The sequence below is a fragment of the Emydura macquarii genome, unplaced genomic scaffold, assembly GCF_026122565.2.
Source record: "Emydura macquarii macquarii isolate MOO-44397 ecotype Brisbane River unplaced genomic scaffold, CSIRO-AGI_Emac_v2 contig_1483, whole genome shotgun sequence".
Lineage (NCBI taxonomy): Eukaryota > Metazoa > Chordata > Testudines > Chelidae > Emydura > Emydura macquarii.
Window position 1 is genome coordinate 10984109 of NW_027131620.1, and position 21855 is coordinate 11005963.

Here is a 21855-nt window from a genome sequence, read left to right on the forward strand (position 1 = left end):
AAAGAACAAAGATGTACAAATAGCACCTCCTCAGCATGAATGTCTGTAACCCAAGCAGATGTCACCCAGTTAATCCATCCAAGCAACTCTGCTCTCCAGTCAAAAAAGCAGGGCAGAGTTGCTTGGGCAGACTGACAGAGCGAGGTCTGTTTGAGAGCAGACATCTGTGCCAGAACAGTAGCCTGCTCACTTAGGCTTTTTTATGAGCTATGCAGTTTGATTTCCTAAATGCAAAGCAAAAATTTAAAATAAATAATATAGACCATTCTTAGCGTTCAGGGACATTTCCTGATCAATTTCCTGATCATTAAAAAAAAAAGTAAAGGAAAATTACATGTTTGTAAACCACCTGCAACAGCCTGGTCTGTGTTCTGAGGCATGAGGCCAAGAAAAATGCCAGTAATTCCTGCATAACCATTCACACCTTGGAGTGCAGAATTGTTTCAGTGTATTGTGTTGGGTTTTTTTCAATTGAAGAAGATGTGGGAAATGTCTTCTGACCCTTAGGACTAAATAAATAGTTTGGAAACCCATTTGAAACTCCTCCCCTTCTTTAGCCATGCCTTGCACAGGTTTTGCCAACAACTGGTTTGCATACAAACAAGTGGGCATGGACCCATTTTGCATGTACAAGCCCCACAGTAGCAGACACAAGTTTGGTAGAAGAGTGCCCACTTCTCCAATCTGTATATGCAAAGGGCTGTTTGCCTGCATAAAACTAATGTGTGCTGCAGTTAATTGTGTACACAAGAGCATTGAAGGCAGGGTACAATATTTGGCCTGAAGTATTTTTTGATTTGAGCAAACCAAACGTCAAATTTCCTAAAGTAATGAATCCAGCTCCTGCTAGAAGAATGATTTTTCATACACATGTGAAATGTACGGTAATGTGCAAACACCAAGGCCCCAATTCAGAAAAGCATTTGTCTTTAAGTATGACACTGTCCTTAAAATCCCATTGACTTCAATAGGATTACGTTAAAGTGCTGTGATGACTACATAGAGATAATTTCTCCCATTGGCATAGTTCATCCACCTCCCTGAGATGAATTCTTCCACTGACCTAGTGTTGTCTACACTGGGTGTTAGGCCGGCTTATCTTCGTTGCTCTAGGGTATTAAGTTTTCACACCCCTGAGCAATGTAGGTGGCTCAACTTAACTTTTTAGTGTAGACCAGGCCTAAGTCTAGGATTTCCAAAGAAGCCTAAGAGACTGAGGCGCTCATGTGCTTCTGAAAAAAAAAAATCACACACACACACACACACACACACACACACACACACACACACACACGTTGAATGTCCAGATCCCTTAGGCTCCCTGGAACACCTCAGCCTAAAATAAGCCCTGAGGAGTTTACAACATAGTTCAGGAATATGATGCTTGGGATTACAGTTCAGATGCAATATGAGAAGGTGGAGAAATCAAGAGTGTTTGGAGCAAGAATGGAAAGCTTTGCAAAAGGAGTGGACTGTAAGGCAATGCTTGAAGGAAGAGGACACTTCAGAAGAAGCTGCTCCTTGCACAAACAAGTGGGCATAAAATCTAAAAATTGAGGAAGGATTGAAGACATCTTTTGTAATCAACAGAATCAGTCAGTTTATATGGATTGTGCTTAAGGTCTCATGACATGACTGTTTGTAGCTGCTATGAAATCTCTGAATGGATCTTTTTACAGTCAGCTCCACTGAGAATAAGATTTATACTTTGAGATTTAGAGGGGCCAACCAGTGATTAAGGAGGAAGGGTGAATGGTGCTGTGGAAATGTATTATTAGTAAAGTGTCTTCTGCATCTGCGTTTAGAGGGAAGCTTCTAAGTGTTCCTGATAGAGTAAATTTGTGTGTTCTTTTTACACTACAAACCCCCTAGAAGTACATGATAGTTGATAATTTGCTCACATGGGCAAATTCAAACCATTTAAATGTAACTGAAGTCAGCAGAGTCACAACCACTTAATTCAAGACTGGCCATAGACTTTAAAACAAGTAAATATAAAATGTAAATTAGCTAAGAGCATTATATTTCATTACAAACTGAGTCCTTGTTCTTACGAAACATATGGCCTTAAGCAATTAAACTAATTTTAGATCACCATCATCTTGCAAAATTTGCTAGTAAACACACACCTTAAACCAGGCATCCTCCAACTTGCAGACTAAAAGAACAACTTCATCAGCAAATAATTACTAGGAGACCCATCGAATAATAGGAGAGTGATTTCATTGCACCGTACTACAATATTTGTATGTTTGCATGCAACACACCATCACATATACAAGGTCTTCAGCACAGACGTTGCAATATCAAAACATCATGACTCTCTGCAACTCTACTCAGCACATCACTTCCTTCTCACCCTCCTGAGAGCTTTCCTCTGGAATCCCAAACTCTTGGAAGGACAGATAGGAATTTTGGTGTCTCTGGTCTTTTTGGTCTGCATCGTTTACTTGTTCGGTGACTTCTTCATGTGAATGGTGGCTTCTGAGGCAACACTCTCTTCCCAGATTGGCACCTGAGACAGATTCCAGGGCCGTGGTCTTGTCCCCCTCAAGAGCCACCTGCAGCTCTAGAGATTCAAGTGAAGTTTATCAAGAAAAGCTGATGAGGCAGCAATAAGTTATAAGAGGTCGTCTGCCCAGGCCTTCCTTTATCCTTTGAGTAAGTGCAAACAGTAGGTGTTTCAGTCAGAGTAAATCCCTCATTCTTTAAAACAGAAAATTCAGAAAGATGCTTTTATGAAAAGCATGAGCTGACACGGCACAGTTCTGACACATCTCATCCCACTCTCTCATCTCATGTCATGACGTGATTGATGAACATGTCCTGTTGCCAAAACTTCTTTAATAGGCTAGCAAAGAGCCCTTCAGAAAAGACAGAGTAAATTGGTGCATTCATGCTGGAAGTGTCAATGATGTAGGGATGAGGGAAGATCTGCTTGCAAGTGAAGTTGGTTGCTCAACCAAGCTCACTCTGTGGCAACTTTTTGCCTAACTAACAGGACCTATTAATTCATCAGAGGAAGGTTAGGATTAAGTCACACCTGTTTGCATGTAATCAGCTAAAAGACCTTAATCTTCTCAAACAGTTTCTATAACTCAGCCAACAGGTTCAGGCCTGTTTCTTATACTGCAAAGTTTAAAATAAAAAAATATATATACATATTTTTTAAAGAAACAATTATGCTATAAATATTAAGAGCTAATTTCTGTCTCTGTTCAGGTTTACGCCAGGACAAGCCTGAACTAACACAGACTCTGCTGTGTTATTTTGCACCCTTATTCAGGCCAGCTCTAGACTACAGCAGCACTTCTCAGGAGGACAAAGAGGAAAATAACCAAAATAGCCACAGAGAGTGATCAGTATTAAAACCATGGACCACATCCCAGAATGCAGCTCCATTGCTCAGTGTGCAAAAGGACCTGCAGAAGATCTACAGAGGTGCCTATTCTGTGTGGTGCTTAGGCCATTCTGAATGAAGACTTGACAACACATGAATCCACCCATATCTTGGCAAGCCCCAAAGTCTGTCAAAATTTACCACCAAATTTAAAGACTATAGAGGTGATAACAAATGCTAGGATTTGGCAGAAGAACAAAAGGCGTTTATACAGTTATAACTTGCCGTCCCTTGAAGTCAGAAGATCTCCAACCATTTGAACCACACAAAGTGCTTGTTAGTCTTTATTGGGCATCGTTTGTGGTTTATAGCATGAAAAGACCAAGTATTGCTTCTTGGATCCATTACTCTAGCAACTGAGTCGTCTCCACAAATCTTACATTACTTTTCATCATACATCAAACATTGTAAACGCAGAGTCTTAGGGTCCAGAAACAGGTCAAACCAAAGTGAAAAAGAATGGCTTGTGCTAGGAATTAACACACACATTAAGACACATACAAAGTACCCTAACTTCTTGGAATTTCAAATATATACAGTGGCATCAAATCACAGTTTGGCATCAAGGTGGACAAGGCTCAGCTTAAGTCAACAAATAAATGTTGATTTGTGACAGTTAATTGCCAACTGAGAAAACTATTGTGAGAATTGTATTGTAAAAGACAAAGGCTTTTAAAATATGTTGAAAGAACTTATAACTTCTTTTAACATATTTCATGCCATGGGAACTAGAACTTGAGAATGTCAGCCAGATTTTCAGAGTTAAGGTTTAGACCTGTCTAAATAATGGATATTTTTAGATTGCTGACAATTATGAAAAATTAAAAAAAAATGTTTTGGATCAAACCAAACATGACATTTCAAAATTTGACCAATTGAATTTTATATATTTTGGGTCAAATGAAATTGTTTTGACACAAATCAAAAACCATTTTGTTTCAATTTTAACCACTTAATGTGTTTAATTTGATGGAAAACCATAGGATATTTTGAGACCAAGTAGTTTCAATCAAACAAAAAATCAAAACAAAAAACATTGATTTTTTTTTTTTTTTAACTGAAACAATTTGGCGAAACTAACACCAACGTATGAAATGCTTCCATGTTGTTGAACTGACAAATTTTGTCCGGCTCTGTTTAGGCGTATAGTGTACGTATGCAAAATGAACATGGAATTGCATAGTATTTATGCACCAAGGGCCTGGTTCAAAGCCCTATTCTATTGGCTTTGGATCAGGCCCTCAATTTGCATGCACAGTAACCACAAGTGTATGAAAACAAGTAATTGGGTGCACAGGTAACCCAAACTGATTATTTGCACATGAAGTTGTGATCTTCATGGGCAAATATGGTAATTGTGGGCTAGATCCTGGCACCCTTACTCCTGATAAGATAAGTAGGCCCTTACTCCTCAAGAAGTCCTGCAGATTCCCATGGGACTTCTCGCAGATTAAGCTTTTACTCAACATGAATAAGGATTTGACTCTTAGGTAGCAAAGAAGGTGTGCAAATTAGATACATAATTGCAAACATTCTGCCTCTACAATTGTACACCTATACTCCTTGAAAAATTGAGTGGAAAAAGTCTTTTTCTTAGTCTTATAAAAGGGAAAAAGACCAAGTAGCAGTGGAAATCTGCTCAACTTTTGTCCTATAAACTTTGGGTTTCATTCTAATTGGTAGGGAGACACATAATAAAGGGTTTTACTATAAATTTTCTTTTGACTATATCCCAAAAGCCACAGATAATGTAAATACCAGCATGTCTTTAGTAATTTCCTTACATTGGTAAACACTAGACTGCAGCAACCCAACCACAATTCACAAAGAAAATAAGCCTGCAATTGTACTTCAAGCTACATTGTTATTACGCAGTTTGTGGACTATATATTTGATAAGGTATGTATTTTGCAGAAAGGATAAATCTTCATTTGCTAAAGTTCTTTTGTAAGGGAAAGCCCTAAATCCACTACCCTTCCCAGCAGTTGAATGGTCAGGTTCTAGGCTAGGGACAACTCCTGTCAGGATCCACATTAATGGACAAGAAAAGGGAGTCAGTTATTTGGATACCTATCCCAGGGCCTAAGTGAGATTAGAAACTGAACCACAGTGACTCTTGCTCATGTGCACAGGACTGAACTGATACCATCCATGTGTTTGACAAAGAAATTTTCCTCCAGCTGTATTTGCTAAGGCCCTTGGGTTTTTCATTTCCCCTTTCCTCTGGGAAATGAGTAATAATTATCCATTAGGATCAGGTGGACATATATGTGATCAATTTTCTGCTATGATGGGATGAGGAGGAAGGAAGGACTCACTACTTGTGACCTTTGGTACTTCCAGTCTTCTGTTTCTACTCATCATATGATTTACAAAGACAAAAGTCACTACTGACACGTTTAAGTAGTTTATCATATGCCCCATTTTCACATAGTATCTGGGTGCCCATACAAAAATAAAAAATAAATCTCTCTGGGTCAAACAGCTAAACCTTCACCCCTTCTCTTGGTCAGTAGGTATCCTACTAGTCCAATCACCCTCCCCCTTCTCAACCAACCAATAACAAATCCCCTGCCAGCTCGAATGCCAGATTAAGTGGATATGACTTGCACCTCATCCTGAACATTGCAGAGCTCAGACTCTGGTGGGGAGTGAATGTCAAAGACGAGGCCCTTCCATTGAAGTCGCCCTGCCAACAGTTCAGTCCTGGGAAAGAAACAAGAGCATTCCCACAGTGGTACATGAAAGAAAAACACGCTTTCCAGGTGAAAATAAAAGCCTTTGCTTGCAGATGCAGTCACTACGTATAATGGAGTAAATCCCATCTCCAGACAGCCATGGAGCAGAACAACACATGTTGGGAGGAGGGTGGTAAAAACGGGGAAGCTGTGAGCACACACACACACTCAGCTAGTTTGGGGCCCCACTTGTCCAGGAGCAGGGAGAGTGGGACCAGTGACTGAGGCTGCATGAATTATCTTTTTCTGCCTTCTACGGAGGAGGTTTCTTCAGCCGCTTAGTATAATTAGTAGAACTGGGCAGGGCATGAATATTCCATTTCATAAAGGATTTTGAAATTTGACATACTTGCACATCAGAATGAAACTAAAAAAAAATAAAAGTTCTCCAAAGCAAAATTCCAGAAATAATTATTTCTGGGGTAAACAAAATGTTTCAGATTCCAGCTTTCTTTCATAATATAAACACAAAATTAAGCTTTTGAAATGAAAAGTAACTTCAACACCAAAAGAAAATAATTTTCCATTTTTTCCCTCCAAAATGAAATTTTGCCAAAATTAACATAATTTCAGAAAGAGCTTTGAGTTTGACTGAAACTGCATTTTCCAATGGAAAATGGTTCCAGCTAAGTTTTTCCGACCAGCTCCAGTAATTAATCTCTGTAAGGTGACTCCACTGCCAGCCACTATACACCCTGGGAAGGAAGAACTGTTACGTGGTCTGAGCACTGGATCCCAGGAAGGGCCAGCCCTAGCTGTTTTGCCACCTTGATCACCCTACCCAGGACCCGGGATTTCAACCTCTACACAGGCAGAGAGAGCTCACAACACTAGCAGTGCATTGGTAAAAGAAGCAGGGGGAAACAAAGGCTGGATCAGGAAATCGGATGTCTGCCTTTTTTAAATAGAAGCAGTTCTTGAGTCCCTGTGTCTATTTATCTTAGGTACTTCTGTGGCCCATCATCACCGCCATAGCAGAGTACCTCACAATCTTTAATATATTTACCCTCACAGCACCCCGTGATCATCAAGCAGCGCTGTTGTCCCCATTTGACAGAGAACTGAAGCAGAGAGAGACTAACACCCAGCCCCTCAAAAGTATTTAGACTCTCATTGTTTTAATTGATTTGGTCAAGGTCACACGGGAAATCTGTGGTGGACAATGAAATTGAACCCAGGTCTTCTATGCCCTAGGGTAGCCCCCTAACAACTGGGCCAGCCTTCTTCTCATCAGAGTTGATAGGATCACTGTAGTAGAGATGAGCAAACCCCAGTGTCTGAGGTTTTAGAAATGCCAGAATCAGTTTGAAAGGATTGGAATATCTATCCCAACTCAAAAAAGTTTTGCAGTCACATCAAGAATTGTCCCTCCCCTCCCCCAACCCCAAGGCAGGTCACCGTTTTTAAAAGTAAAGCAAGCCCATGTGTTTGAGATAGCCAAAGGCTGTCAAAGGCTAGACTAGCAAGAGTAGCTGCTAGACACAGTATATGGTGCAAATGTATCTCTTCTCCCCCTCCGGACTCTCTCCCCCCATGTCCTCAACCCCCCTTTGCTCCTTTTACAGATTCTTTATTTCACTCTGCCCTTCTCTGCTGCATTTTTCATTATGTTAATGGCTTAAGAGCGGGATACACCTTCCACTTCTAGACCTCTTACCATGCTATTAGAGGTACATTTGGATGATTTTTCGGCTAGCCCCATTGCCTTACATTTCTCAGTGTTGAATTCCTCCAGCTCCCTGTTGATCCCAGTCACTCCGAATTTGATTACCCTCCTTTGTATTGCCTGACTCCCTGACCTTATGGGTTATGGTTAATCCTACCCTTTCCCTTCCATCAGAAGGCACTTCTCAGTTAACATTAGAATCAATCCTTTTAGGGTATAAAGAACCCCTGAAAAAAATCCTTGCCTACAGCACAGAAGCAATAGGTTTGTTCGATAGCAATTACGATGAAAACCATGGATCATGCCAGAAATGTCAATTGCCTAATTTTCGTTTCTAACAGTGCCATAGGCTTTCCTTCATACCCTTTAATTGCTTAAATCTTACTTAAGGAATGTGGTTCAAACAAACAAACATAAAAAAGTTACAACAACGTAGCATGATCTTGACATACAAGACGTCAGAACCATTATAAAACCTCTTGTTCCAGAATGATGTCTTTTGTGCTTAGAGACATGCTTACTATTCATAGATCTACTGCTCAGCTGTTCCAGTTTTTAGTTCTGCATAAATGCCCACTCATTATGTCCAGAGGGTTTTGCCTGTAGCTTTGTGTTTGTAGCCTTGAGGCAAATGTCTTGATGGCTTAGGGAACTCATAGCGAATGACCAAACAACATCGGATTTTCCACAGCAACGAAGCCATTATGGGACAGCATTTCTATGTAACAGCACCCTTCAGTGTGCAATCATTATAACTAAGGATTTAACCAGGCTCTGGGGACATAACAAAATCACTTTGAAGCCAAAAATCCACAGTGAAATGTTAAGCATCAGATTTCAGCAATGCTTCTCAGAACTGCTTGAGTCAGGCAGCTTTGTCAGTTACAGCAAAACCAAAGGAGGAGAAGGAATGTTATGACTATCTCAGGAATGAGCCCAAATGTTCTGAATTGGATGTGCAAATCTGTGAGCTACGTGTGCATCATTTGCACACACAATTATCACGATAGCATGTGGAGCCCTAGTAAGTGTATGAATCCCATGTTTAATTGGCCATTTGCATTTACTATGGCAGTTTTTGGGGGGTGGATTTGAACCACAAGTCATGGTAATTGCACACATTTCTGGAGATGTTAGTCATAGATATTTGAGGAAGTGCTTATTTAGGGTGTGGTTGATTGCAAAGGCTTGTGGGAAAGGTTTGTCATATACTTTATTATGTGAGCTAGCCACATCTTAGCTCATACAAAGCGTTTTATAACAAACATCAAACTTGTAACTATCTTATTGTTGCAAAAATGACTCATTACTGAGAAGTCACAAACAACTGCTGAGATACACTGGAACTGAGAGACTCAATAAAGCACCCCATATGGATCTTGTTGACTTGAGAAAATAACCAGTGCTATGTCAGCATTATAGAAATGCCAGTCTACTACAATCATTGCTGAAAGAACCCAACAGATGAGCAAAAAACAGTATGTTGCAAACTACTGATGTCCTGATCACAGGACTGGGAGCCAGCACTCCCAAATCTTAGCTCCATTTCCAAATTGTCCTCCCTCCTATGGCCTTAGGCAAGTGATACTAGCTCTCTGCCTTAGTTTTCCCCATCTATAAAATGGGCACGATACATACCTGGTCAGACTACTAATCACTTGCAAAGACATTCACAACTAGAGCCGGGCAAATACTTGTAAAAGATTGCATATAAATATTGGTTTAAGTTTGGAAATGAATTCACTCTTGCGATGCTCATATCACTATTTGTGACCAAGCAAGCAAACAGAGGCTTACTGGCACAAATATGCACATAGTCATTTTCAAAGATGCAAGTGTATTACCGGAGAATGAATTTTAAGCTAATACATGTGTCTGAAGTGACCACGCACTTATCCAGTCAGGAAGCGGAAACAGCACCATGCAACTTATCAAGCCAAGAATCGCATTGTAAGTTTTGAATATTTGTGATCAATCCATAGAGTAAATAGGTCCAAAAAGACAGCACTGAATACATTTAAGGAAATTGCAATCTACTCACATATTCCATGAGCAGAAAACTCATGAACTCCTCCCATCAGTTCTTCAGTGGGAATTATTCACTCACCTCTAGGCACAGAAGTCCATTCTGCAGTCTGGGCTGCCCAATGCCATTGGCTTCCTTGTGCTGCCACTAATAATTCTCTTGCATAAGAATGATCCCAACACACAAAATGGGCATTTTGCAAGCATCCCATTAGATCTCCCTCATCACCCATGCAACCCAGAACCCAAAGTCCAGAACACCTCAACTGCCATATTCCCCACCTACTGATGAAGGAATTTCTAAGGCCTGGATAATTTCCTGCTGAATTAGCTATCTTAGTGCAGCTCCATAAACTGGTGTGTGATGCAAACACCGGAAACCTCTCTCATGAAAGCACTCTGGGGCCAGGCGATACAGGGTACATCTACACTATAAGCGAAGGTGTGATTGTAGCGTGGATAGGCATAGCTAGATCAAAGGTGGCTTGGGCAGCACCAGTAAAACAGTCGTGTAGACATGGTGGCACAAGCTTCAGCATGAGCTGGCCACTCAAGTACAAACCATCCAGGAAGCCTGGGTACATATTCAGGTGGCTATGCTATGCTGACGCTTATTTGCCTCCATCTGCATTACCCATATGAGTTAAATGAAAGCTGGGCAGGGATATGCCTACCTGGACTGCAGTCACACCATTAATTGCAGCGTAAGCATAGCCATCGTGTAAATGAAGGGCTGACTTAGTGACCTTGAGAAACCATTACTATAAGATCCAGCCCCTGAAATGAATGACTCTCTCTTATGGGGGAAAGGAGATGATAGCAGATTGCAGCTTTTCATATATTCGATGTCTTCACACTGTGAAGACTCTGTTTCATTTGCCACAGCCTCTCCGTACAAAGGACAGTTTGCAAGGAAGAAGAGTCCCCTTGTGCTAACCTCTGTGCTTTCTCTTTCTTCTCTGTGTCCATCCAGACTGCCCTGAGTGATAAAGCTGGAGAGGGAGATCATGCGGAAATGAGAGCCTGTTTTGATTGGGGGGAGGGGGAGGAATAATCACACACAGACCAATCTGTGCAAGGCAACCTGCACTCTGTCTCTGCAGATTTTGTTCAGGGCCTGTGTTAATGAGCTCCTAGTCATTACACATGAGAAACTCCACTGGTGCTTCAAGGAGAGTAGTCTGGCTGTTGACAGAACACCTGCCTTATGGACATATGGAGGGGTCTCCCAACAAAGACACTAAATAAAAATCAGAGGAGGATAGAAACAGTGTTGGAGCATTGTGGCTCTGAGATTACAATGCCCTCAATTTCACTAGCACCAGAAGAGTAAGAAAGAATAACGCATCAGATTCGGATTTGTTCCTTCCATTCTACTCCGTTTTTAGTGACTAGCCCATCATTTTGCTAAGGACATAGAACTGAGAAATAGAGGAAATTAAGCGGGACGCACCATTGTGCTTTAATCAACCCATGTAGGTGCCAAAAGTAAGGTAGAGGCTGCATTTGTGATGCAGAAAAGGTGGAATGTCCAAATGCCTATGATTGCACTCAGAATAATGAGTGCAAGTTTATGTTTTGTGCTAAAAGAAGCTATCCTGTGATAATAAAAGGGAGTGTGGTTTAAGAGTTAGTTCAGGAGACAGGGAGCCTCCTCCCAACACCCTAAATGAATCCAGTATGGCAGAATGGTTTATGGAGACTATTGGCTTTGGTGCAGGTAACTAACACTACTGCCTGAATAAACCCCTAATCCTAGGTACAGCATGATTTTTACATCACTCTTGGAAATCCCTCTCCTCAAGGAGCAGATAGTGGCAGCCAGCAATGTCATGTTACCCCAAATTGGCTCTGCCAAGGGAAGCAGGAATAGCCTCTGTAAACAGACATATACAAATGGCTTCAACCCCGTGGCAGTTCTAGACAAAGTTTTAGCAGCTCCCTGGCTCACCATCGCTGCCAATGTGTTCACTAGTTGTGGAGCACATCTGAAATTCGCCCTGAGCATTCTGCGGTGGCTGCTAGACTATTCAGAGAGGTCCTGCTACTGCTGAATTGGGACCCAATTCCCAACCCCAGCTGGGGCGAAGGAGCAGCTGATCTAATACCAATCCTTCATCTGGAAGAACAACTCTCCTGGAAACGGTGCACCAACCTGGGATGAAGGCAAATGTATTTTGCTGTGAGTTTATTTGTCACATCTTTTTAAGTGGGACAGTTCCCCAGCTACTCTACTGGCAGAACCACCACTAGATGTCTGTTATCACAGCTAGTGTCCAGGCCTCAGCCCTCATGTATAAGTCAGTGGCGCTGGGACAATTTTTATAGTGGGGGGTGCTGAAAGCCACTGAATGAAACGGTAAACCCTGTATAGGATGGAGACGACTTCAAGCCAGAAGAGGGAAAACCAATTGGATTCCTTGACACTGTTTCCTCGCTTCTGGCATTGTGAGGAGTCAGCCATCATTGCCCCAGCCAGAAAGATTTCAGTAAATATATTCAGGCAATGAATAAGAGAATGGAGAAAGATGATGAGTTGCTCTTCGTTTTTCAGCTAGTTCCTGACTTTGAGTTTTCACATTCCTACCCCAAAGACCCTGATGATAATTATTTGTTCATTCCTGAGTTATCAACTGAAATAGGAATCACAATTTACAGCGTCCAGAAGATAGCCAGGCTCCACTCCCCCAGTTGGCTTTGCAAGTATCTTCTATGTATTTGGTTTATAGACTGGAAATCTGAACAGAACACAAAATTTTGCACCGCTAAGAGATTTTCGGCAGAGGCACTTTAGATCCAGGCTCAGTGCTCACACCCAGCAAGAATAAAACAGCCTGCCTTGCTTGACCTGTTATTGTGCTGCTGTTTATTAAATTCCTGAGAGAAGATATTCCACAACAGCCAGACTTTGATGTATTATATAATAAGCACGCTCCACATTTCTGACCGGAAAGGTCTGGTGGCACCCTGAGAGCTCTCCAATCCAAGCCAGTCTCAGGTTTCAGGGAGCTGCATACAGAAACCACAAGAGAAGAATCTACTAAAGAGCCTGCTTTTCTTGTATCCTCATGTCAACAGCGGTGCAGTCTGCCCTGTTGAACCACAAGGAGATACCTTTCCAAAGATGGAAATGTAGATACTGCAAAAATTAATGTTAAAAAAAAAAGGCTGCAAATTAAAATAAGCCACATTACTGCAGGCTCAGAGTTCAGGTCATCCACTTCTTCCAGGCAAGTATTTCTTTCAACAAGTGAGTTTTCTGGGGGCTAGGAGGTGGAGAGAGGTGTTGTTTGGTTGGTTTGTTTTTTGGGTTTGTTGTGGTCTGTTTTTAATCAGCATCCTGGTATAAGGGAAGGCTGGTAAGAGTTCATGACAAGTTTGCCCAGGTGCTTTTGCACATGTTTATAAATGACTTTGAATCATATTTTGGAAGCTCCAAATGAAAGCCAGTAAAGTCATGTTATAGTAGGAAACGCTTTCTTGCCTGGGTAGCTTTCCTTTATCTATGGTGTTTATTTGGCCCTCATCACTGTAGTATCTGAGCATATCACAATATTCTACGAATTTATCCTCACTACAGCCCATGAGATAGGGCAGAGCTGTTATCCTCATTGAGCAGATGTGGAACTGAGTCAAAGGGAGGCAAATTGTTAAAGGTATTTAGATGTTGCTATGCTTAGCATTGCAATGCCTAATTGATTTGGGATCCTAAATCTCATTTTTAAAAAGGATTTAGGCACTTAGGAACCAAAATCCCGCAGCTCCTAAAGCAGCTAGATGTTGCAAGACCCACACACATTTCTCTCTCAATCACAGTCCTCCAGAGACACAATCGTCTCTTGACCCTCAGAACACGTACTATATCACACAGCAAGATAGCTTGGCCATCAACGTCAAGCCCACAGTTGAGCAGTAGACCACATTTCTAGGAGCCCTTAATGGAGTGGTCCACAAAGGATTTAGTGAACCAAAGCCTACCATTTGACATGCAGGGTTAGCCAAAATGAACCCTACCAGAAGACCTCCTCTTTCCCTTCTTCCTTGCAACCTCTACCCTACAAGTCCCATCTCTATGTTCATCCACCATCCACTACAAGCCTCTGGGGGAAGTGAGCATGAGCCAGGCAGGCCACAGTTGTATCTGAACACCATCAAAGTCTGAGAGTGTTTAGATCCAAGTTTTGTTATGGGACTCTCTCTAAAAAAAGAGGAGGGTTTCTTGGATTTGTTTCTGGGTGGAGCAGCTACAGGGAAGAAGATTGACTGGTTCCATGGAGATGTGGACTGCAGTAGGCCACACCCACCAACTTTCAGAGCCCAGGCTCAGTTCCAGGTTGGCTTTGTGGTTTTCGATGACCATTTTGCTCATAGCCACGTATTTACTAAATGCATTTCCACAACACTAGAGCCTGCAGCAGAATGCTATATGCACGGGGCCCAAATAAATAGAACAAAGACTATCAAACCAGTGTCCACTGTAGCCTGTGCCTGAGATGCACCTCTATGCCAGCCCAAGACCTGGCAATGTTCCAGCCCTCCAAATATTATTTGTATTGTAGTAGCACCTAGGAGTCCAAGTCATGGACCAGGACCCCATTGTGCTAGGCACTGTACAAACACAAAACAAAAATGTTGTCCCAGCTCCAAAGAGTTTACAGTCTAAGTAGGGTGTATGTTGGTTTTAGAAGCACAGAAGCTGCATGCTGACATCTGCATTAGTGTAGTTTCACTCTTTGTGATTAAGGGAAAATATGAATGCTTTCTTTTTTGACTTGGTACTATTAAGCCAGAGTATGCTTTACAGCTCAGGGAGATTATCCCATGTCATGATCCTAACTGCAAAGAAGTGGTTTCCCTTCATGTAGATAGAAGACATTTAGAAAATGGAAACGTGCAGACTTTCAAAAGGGATGCTTGCCCTTGTTATTCTTTTGCTGCTGCTGCTGGGTGCTTTTTAATCCATACATGCCACATCAGAGTCCCAAATTTAAGTCCTTCCTTCCAACATTAGCCAGATGCAGCAAAATCCCCTTTGAAAAAGCATCAAATTGTTGAGAGAGATCCTCTTTGGAAGAGCTGAGGTTTCAATATATCATTATGAAAGGCTCTTTCACCTACTTTCTTCATCCTAATGTACAAAAGTAAGACATCAGTTTTTTCTTCTTATAAAATAAATGTTATGCAATTTTAGGAGTTATGTAAAATTATGGCCTGGGGCCAAATTGCCCCGAGCTCCGATCTTGTCAGATCTCACAAGCTCAGGCCTGCTTGGTACATGGATGGGAGACCTCCAAGGAGAACCCAGGTGCTAGAGGAAATGGTGTGGGTGATTCAGTAGGTGGCCCCTGTCCATCTGAGTCAGCAATGAGGCAGTGCCTAAGCATGGCCAACCAAATACACTGGGCTGATGCACATTGACAGGGATGTGAGGGATAAGATTTTGAATTGGGATGCAGAACTGAAGCAAACTTTCAGCTCAGATCATCCTTAAATTGGGGCAGTTTGAGCCCACATCCAAATTTTAAGCTCACCTTTTTTGCTAACATCTTGCGAGACACCAGTAAAACTCATGGGACACAGAAGCTTAGTAATCAGTTCAACAGACTTTTAACCCTCAGCCAAATCTTTGTACCTAGTAGCTTGTCTGTTTCAAAAGGTGAGGAAAGCTATTATAGGGTATATCAGCTTATACCCCTCACTCTCAAAACAGAATGGAGGACTTAACTTCTCAGCATTACATTTATATTGCATTTAACCTATGACTTTAACATTTGTTTTGATCTTCCAAGTTCTTCAGAAATATCAGGCTGAGACCATTCTTGCTTCAAGAATATTAGCATAAGCCACAATAAGTTCACCACCTAATTTAAGCAGAACCACTCTTTTCCAGTGTGGATCCCAAACAGTACCACAGCCAGAGTTCAAAATAGAAGCCCCCCCTCGTCTTTAAGGAACTGCCTCTTTCTCATAGTGCCAGTAGGAGCTGTGCAAACTTGACATTGTTTACATCCTACTCCAGATAAGCAAAGAGAGAATTATCAACAAACATTGTGTGCAGTAGTTTGTATACCAGAGCAGTAGGAGGATTGCACCAGTTAGCTATGTTTTATTAAAAGATATAAAGCAGTATTTCAGGCCTTAATTATCAGACACTAGGTTTTAGTTGGAAGCATGCAATTTTTTTCTGCAGCAGCATTACCCAAAGCCTTCAGAACAATAACTATACCTATATATGCAATGTAACCTCTCTACAGCACAGAAATTCCTGACTTCACAGAACTCTGGACTAAGGGGTACAGAATTGCAATGCATGGCATATAGGGAGTCTTACATATATCATTGGATGGCTACATCCTGATTCAATGACAAACTGGAATATATAGGCCACTTCCTTACCTCAGCCAAGAGACTAACACTGGTAGTACAGCAAGACCTGAGGGAAGCTGAGCTTATGATTGTAGGTGAATAGGAAACCTACCCTCAAGAACAGCTGTTGCTTGACTTCTCATTTATATAGGGGAGTGTCTGAGGTAGAATTAAAGTCCTTACATCAGATCACAGCTGACCACACCCACCACTGCTGGGAAGGTATAAAAGGCTAATTCCTGACCTCAGGTTTAGTAAGACCATTTAGGAAGAGCAGATGTGATGTAACTATTAGAGAAACAATAAATTCTGCTGTGTAGCAAGAAAATACCTATAATTAATGACCTATTGATGTTACATTGCTAATTAAGGCAGGGTGCCCAGTTATCACATCATTAAAAGATGCAATGTTATAGGACTTATTTGTATCTCCATAACCATGTTAAAATTCTGGACAGCCCAAAGGTTTACACCTGTTATCAGGACATGGCCAGGTCTCATCTACACTACAACACTCAACAATGTTATAACTGGGGCCTCTGACTTGGAGTTCTACTTAAAAAAAGGGCTTGAGAACTTTTCCCATTATGGCCCTGATGCAGGAAAACACCTAAGCATGTGCTTAAGCCCTGTAGGGGGCTGGAGTTTTGGGTGCCCAACTTCAGACATCTGAAAAAGGTATTATCTTCAGAGGGTGAATGCTCAGCACTTTATGGAAATTGGGCCCTTTTAAAGGATCTCAAGTTGGGTGCCCAACATCTCAGCCATCCAGAATCACCAGTCACTCCTGAAAATGTAGGACATAGCCTCCTGCTCTAACCACTAAACCACCCTGCTTCCATCACTGACCAGTTCTTGGTCTATGTAGATTGTAAGCTCTTTGAGGCAGGGACTGTCTCTTACTGTTTGTTAGTACAGAGGAGCCCCAATCTCATCTGAGATCACTGTATTCCAGTTGATGATAAGCTGTGCCCAACCTCTCCTGGAGAAAGGGGAAGATCAAACGTGAAAGAGATTGAAGGAGTTGCAGTAATAGCCTCATTGTTCCTAATTCTTGTGTTCTGTTAGAATATTGATATTGCAGTTAGGCGTAGGATATATTTTCTCAAATGCTCTTGCTGCAGCTTATTGTTATGAGAAATAATGGTATCACCTCTGAATAACTCAAAGCATTAGGACAAGGGCAAAATAATAGCATTGCACAGATAGCAACGATATGCTTAATAAAGCAATTTTCCATCGCATGCTTTTCTTGCACTGCATGTTTTTCTTCAGAACAGTGTGGTCTAGTGGATAGAGCACTAGACTGAGACACAGGCATCCTGGGTTCTTTTTCCTGGAGCTACCACTAACCTGTTTGGTGAGCTTGGGCAAGTCCCTTCCCCTCAGTTTCCCTGTCTGTGAAAGAAGATAATGATACTAACTTCCTTTCTAAAGTGCTTTGAGATCTACCGATGAAAAGTGCTATATATAAGAGCAGGGCATTTGTATTATTGGCGTGTCTAAAAGTACTCTTTTTATAACAAATATACACCAAAAACTGTACTGCAATTATTCCCCTGCTCCTATGCTGCCTGCAACAAAATTAAAAATACTATGAAAATATGGGCTCTAAAACTTCCCAGAAATAGCCAAGTTCTTTCTGGGGTTTTATTTTTCATGCAACTCAAAACATGCCTCTGTATTGGTAAACAGAAATGTCCACATTGCTTACTAGATTAGTACGGTACGTATATGGTATGTGGGTTAGATTTAAGATTACGAGTAAGGGTGTTGTTGATCAGATGAGATATTTTAGAGTATGTGACATGGGATAGCCTACAGACGGAACCTTCCCCAGAACTCAGCAAGGAGGGGCGTTTGCCAATGGGAAGGAAAAATGGGATTTTTGTGGCTAAGAACATACACAATAGAAGCACATGGGAACCAACTGTAACATCCTTGGAAGAAATGTAAGTACATCCAATGAATGCGTCTTGACATCTGAACCTTAAACTAAATTTATTTATCTATATGGAAGTGAAAATGAAAGAGGGAGGGAACCAAAGAAAACAGATGATACAGGATAGACCCCACAGCAAGTATCAACTTAGTAATACCGTTCCAGCATTGGCCCAAGGTTATTTCCAGAGAGATGGTCATTTGCACTTGTACATGTGATAATATGTCATTAAATAATAGTGGCAGCAACAACAACAGCCAGTCATCATTAACAATGCTTCTGTAGGACTCATGAGGTACAAACTGCAGAATGCAAAATACATCCAGACCCATTGCACCTATTATACCCGTTGTTTATGAGCAAAGTCCTGTTTGCATGAACAAATGCAGATCTGCAGACGCAACAGCTACCATCATGCTTAGGGGCAGATTTCCAAAGGGTCCACAAACGACTCACCAAAATGTTCTCTGGGTTTTGCCCCTTATGGTGACTTTGAGTTATTGAAAAGCAAACATGCCTGAAGGAGTTGGGAGTTTTGTGAGATGAGAGTATTATTGTCCCCGCTCTCCTGCCGTTCTTTAAAGAACTGACAGAAGTTCTGAGACATTACCTATCCCTTATTAAAAAAAATCAAGGAAGTACTTGACAAAACTTGCCCCAGTCATTGCAGTACCACTACTGTAAGGTAACATTTTGGATTATTGCTGTAGAATGTTTCTTTCTATCGTAGTGGCGCCCAAAGGCCAGACTCAGGGTCCAGGCCCCCTTGCGTTAGTCTGTGAACAGACACAGGAGGTGGAAGATCACCACCAAAATAATTTACACTCTCAAAACATACCACTCAGAAAAAGGAAAGGGTTGCAACAGAGGGAAAGTCAGTCCTACTTACAAATAATCATGTAAATATTTGTTTTATTTCTGCTACAAAAATCTTAGGGCAGCTTGAGGGATTGCTTGAGTAAGAGAGGAGAGTTGTGAAAGGAAAGTGAAGAAGCTGGAGAGATGGTGAGCAAGCGTGTGAGTTTGGGAAGCCTAAGTGTTGCAGTGGAAAAAGGATAGAATGAAGAAGGACCAACCACAAATGGCAGTACAGCAAGTGAAGGGGAAAGAGGCAGATTCCAAGTTTCCGAACACGAGACTGGGCTTAAAAAGGTAGGTTTTGGTTTTTAAACTAATGCATTTAGGGTTCTTTTTATTTGCCTTCTCGTTTTTATGAGTCACATTTTCATTATTTTCTCATTTCTACCTCTGCATCTGACGAAGTGAGCTGAGTCCCACGAAAGCTTATGCCTACAAAAATTAAATGTTAGTCTTTAAAGTGCCACAGAACTCTCATTGTTTTTGCTATATACAGACTAACATGGCTACCCCTCTGGAATTATTTTCTCTGCAATCCAGAGGGCTAGAAACTTTTTATTTTAATGAAAGCTTGGATTCTCATATAATCACATGACTCCAGGAGTTAGGGGCTTTAACATCAAATGTCAGAGCTCCTCCCAGCTGCTGCAGATAAAGGAAGACAGCTGGGCTGGCTGTTCATGTTGAATCTTGAAGATGGAGCTGGAAGGTCCTGATTTGCTCCCTATGTCCTTGCCTGCAGCTGGTGCTGGCTGAGAATGTCAGAAATGTTTCAACCAGCTCTAATGTTTCTCTCAATCAGAAAATGCTGATTTAACCAAATCAAAGCATTTAGTGGGAAAAGTATCCTTTCTTCACACTTTCCAATGGGAAATTATCAAACCAGGTCATTTCAGTAAGGTCAAAATATTTCATTTTGATAGTTATAATTTTTAAATTAAATCAAAATGAAATGTTTTGCCTTTTTTGATAAAGTCAAAATAATTTTCTGAAGTATTTCTTTGTGAAAAATTCTGTGATTTCTAATTTTCATCCTGATTTGGGCTGAAATAAAATTTTATAATCTCAGGATTTCCCATGGAACAGGAAATCCTATTTTTCAAACAGCTCTGAGTATTCATATTATATAGTGCCCACAGCAGGAGAAATTCTGAGGAAGTTTGAATGTCAGCTATTCTCTAGGGTATTTTGTTAACTGTTCTGACAGCGTTGTTTAGCAGAGTCAAGCTTTTCATAAAAGTTAGGGAAAACTTTACAGTAGTTCAGTGGACTAATAATTTTGGATGACAGAGAACTTCAGGTCACACAGTTTAGCCATTCTGTTGAGTAAATGTAGTACAAGAACAATGTTCGCTTCTATCATATCATGGGGACTGCTTATTTGATAATTGAGCCTCAAATAATGTAATATCTGAAATATACAGTACAGCTAAGGCATTAAGTTAATGGAAACTCAATTTTCCTAATATTCTGACATATAAATAGAACACTAGTCAGTCCCCTAGACAATTGGCTGGTTTTGCTTGAATGCACACAGGAATAAATGGAAACATCCTTATTTCCGATCCCAGGGGGCAATTATTTCAGAGCCTGGTTTTGTGCATTAATAAAAAGCAAGATTCTATTGTCTGGAAGCTAATCTAAAGTATCCTGATGTAGTAAGCTGAAAGTGCAGTTCTGCAGAAAAAAATTAAACTGTAATGCCCTGTACTTTGAACAGAAACTGGGACAGACATATGTTCTTTTCTCAGCTCTGCTAACGATCGGCTGGATGACCCAAGACAAATCATTTCATTTTGGGAAGTTTCTGTTTCCCATCCTACTACAGATGATCAGAAAAAAGAAGGTAGGAGAAGGATACTATATTTTGTGAAAGATTTTGAAAAGAAAAAAATAACATGGGAGGTGGGGGGTGCTTCCTTCTTTCCCCTCCCTCTTTTTGCACTGGAAAGTGGGGAAAGCCACCACACTTTTCCCCTTCTGTGTATTAGGGGGAGGCATAGTGAAATAATGAGAGAAAGTAGGATTGTCCCCCCAACCAACTAGAATAAAACGGGGGGTGGGGGGGAAGGTTGTTTCAAAGTTTTCAAAATATCCAAAGTTTTCACAGAAATGGAAAATCTTTTAAAAAAATCCATGTAATTGAAAGGCATTCCAACCTCCCCCCACACACACCTTCCCTCCTCTCCCCCCCAAAAAAATATCAGAGACCTTTCAAGCAGTTCACCTTTGCCAGCTATCATCTGCCACGTCTACTTAGAGCGTAAAGTCTTTAGGGCAGACGACATCCTTACTCTGTGTTTGTACCTAGCAAAGTGGGTCCCCCCTCTACTTTGGAGCCTCAAGGAACTACTGTACAATTAGTTTAAGCATATTTTCCAGGAGCCTGTACTTCAATTGGTTGGCTTCCCTCTGAGAGGGAAGAAAAAAAAGATTCAATACGTGGGGTTGGCAAATTTCATGAATCAGCCCTCCGCCACCTTCCCTCCCCGCAAAAAAAAAAAAAAAAAAGAACTTTTCTTTGTAAAAAATGCATTTTGGGTTCTTATTTGCCTTCTAGTTTGAGCTGTTAGAATGCAGTCACCCAAGTCCAGTGTGGTCATCTTTCACTCACAATTCCATACCAAATCCTATGCTATACATTAATCCTAGCTGAGTGCTGAGGACCTATGGGAATGTGTGAATATTTGCTTCCAAGATTTTTTATGAACATATTCCAATTTCTGCAAAAGGAAAGCTTCATGATTAAAGCACCACCACACTGTGACTCTGGACGTTGAGGGTTCTGTTCCCAGTCCTGCCACAGACTTCTTTTGTCACTTAATCACTTTAGCCAAACTTCTCCATGTCTCAGTTCCTC

At 41.1% G+C, this 21855-nt stretch overlaps 1 long non-coding RNA gene across 1 annotated transcript in view; it reads right to left on the minus strand.

Annotated features, from left to right (window-relative positions):
- LOC137157349 (uncharacterized) overlaps nt 1-16301 on the minus strand; it is a 45641-nt gene extending 29340 nt beyond the window's left edge. Inside the window, exon 1 of the long non-coding RNA XR_010921083.1 lies at nt 16226-16301. This is a non-coding gene — a long non-coding RNA (uncharacterized lncRNA). The remainder of the gene's footprint in view (nt 1-16225) is intronic.
- Nucleotides 16302-21855: the final 5554 nt, after the last annotated feature.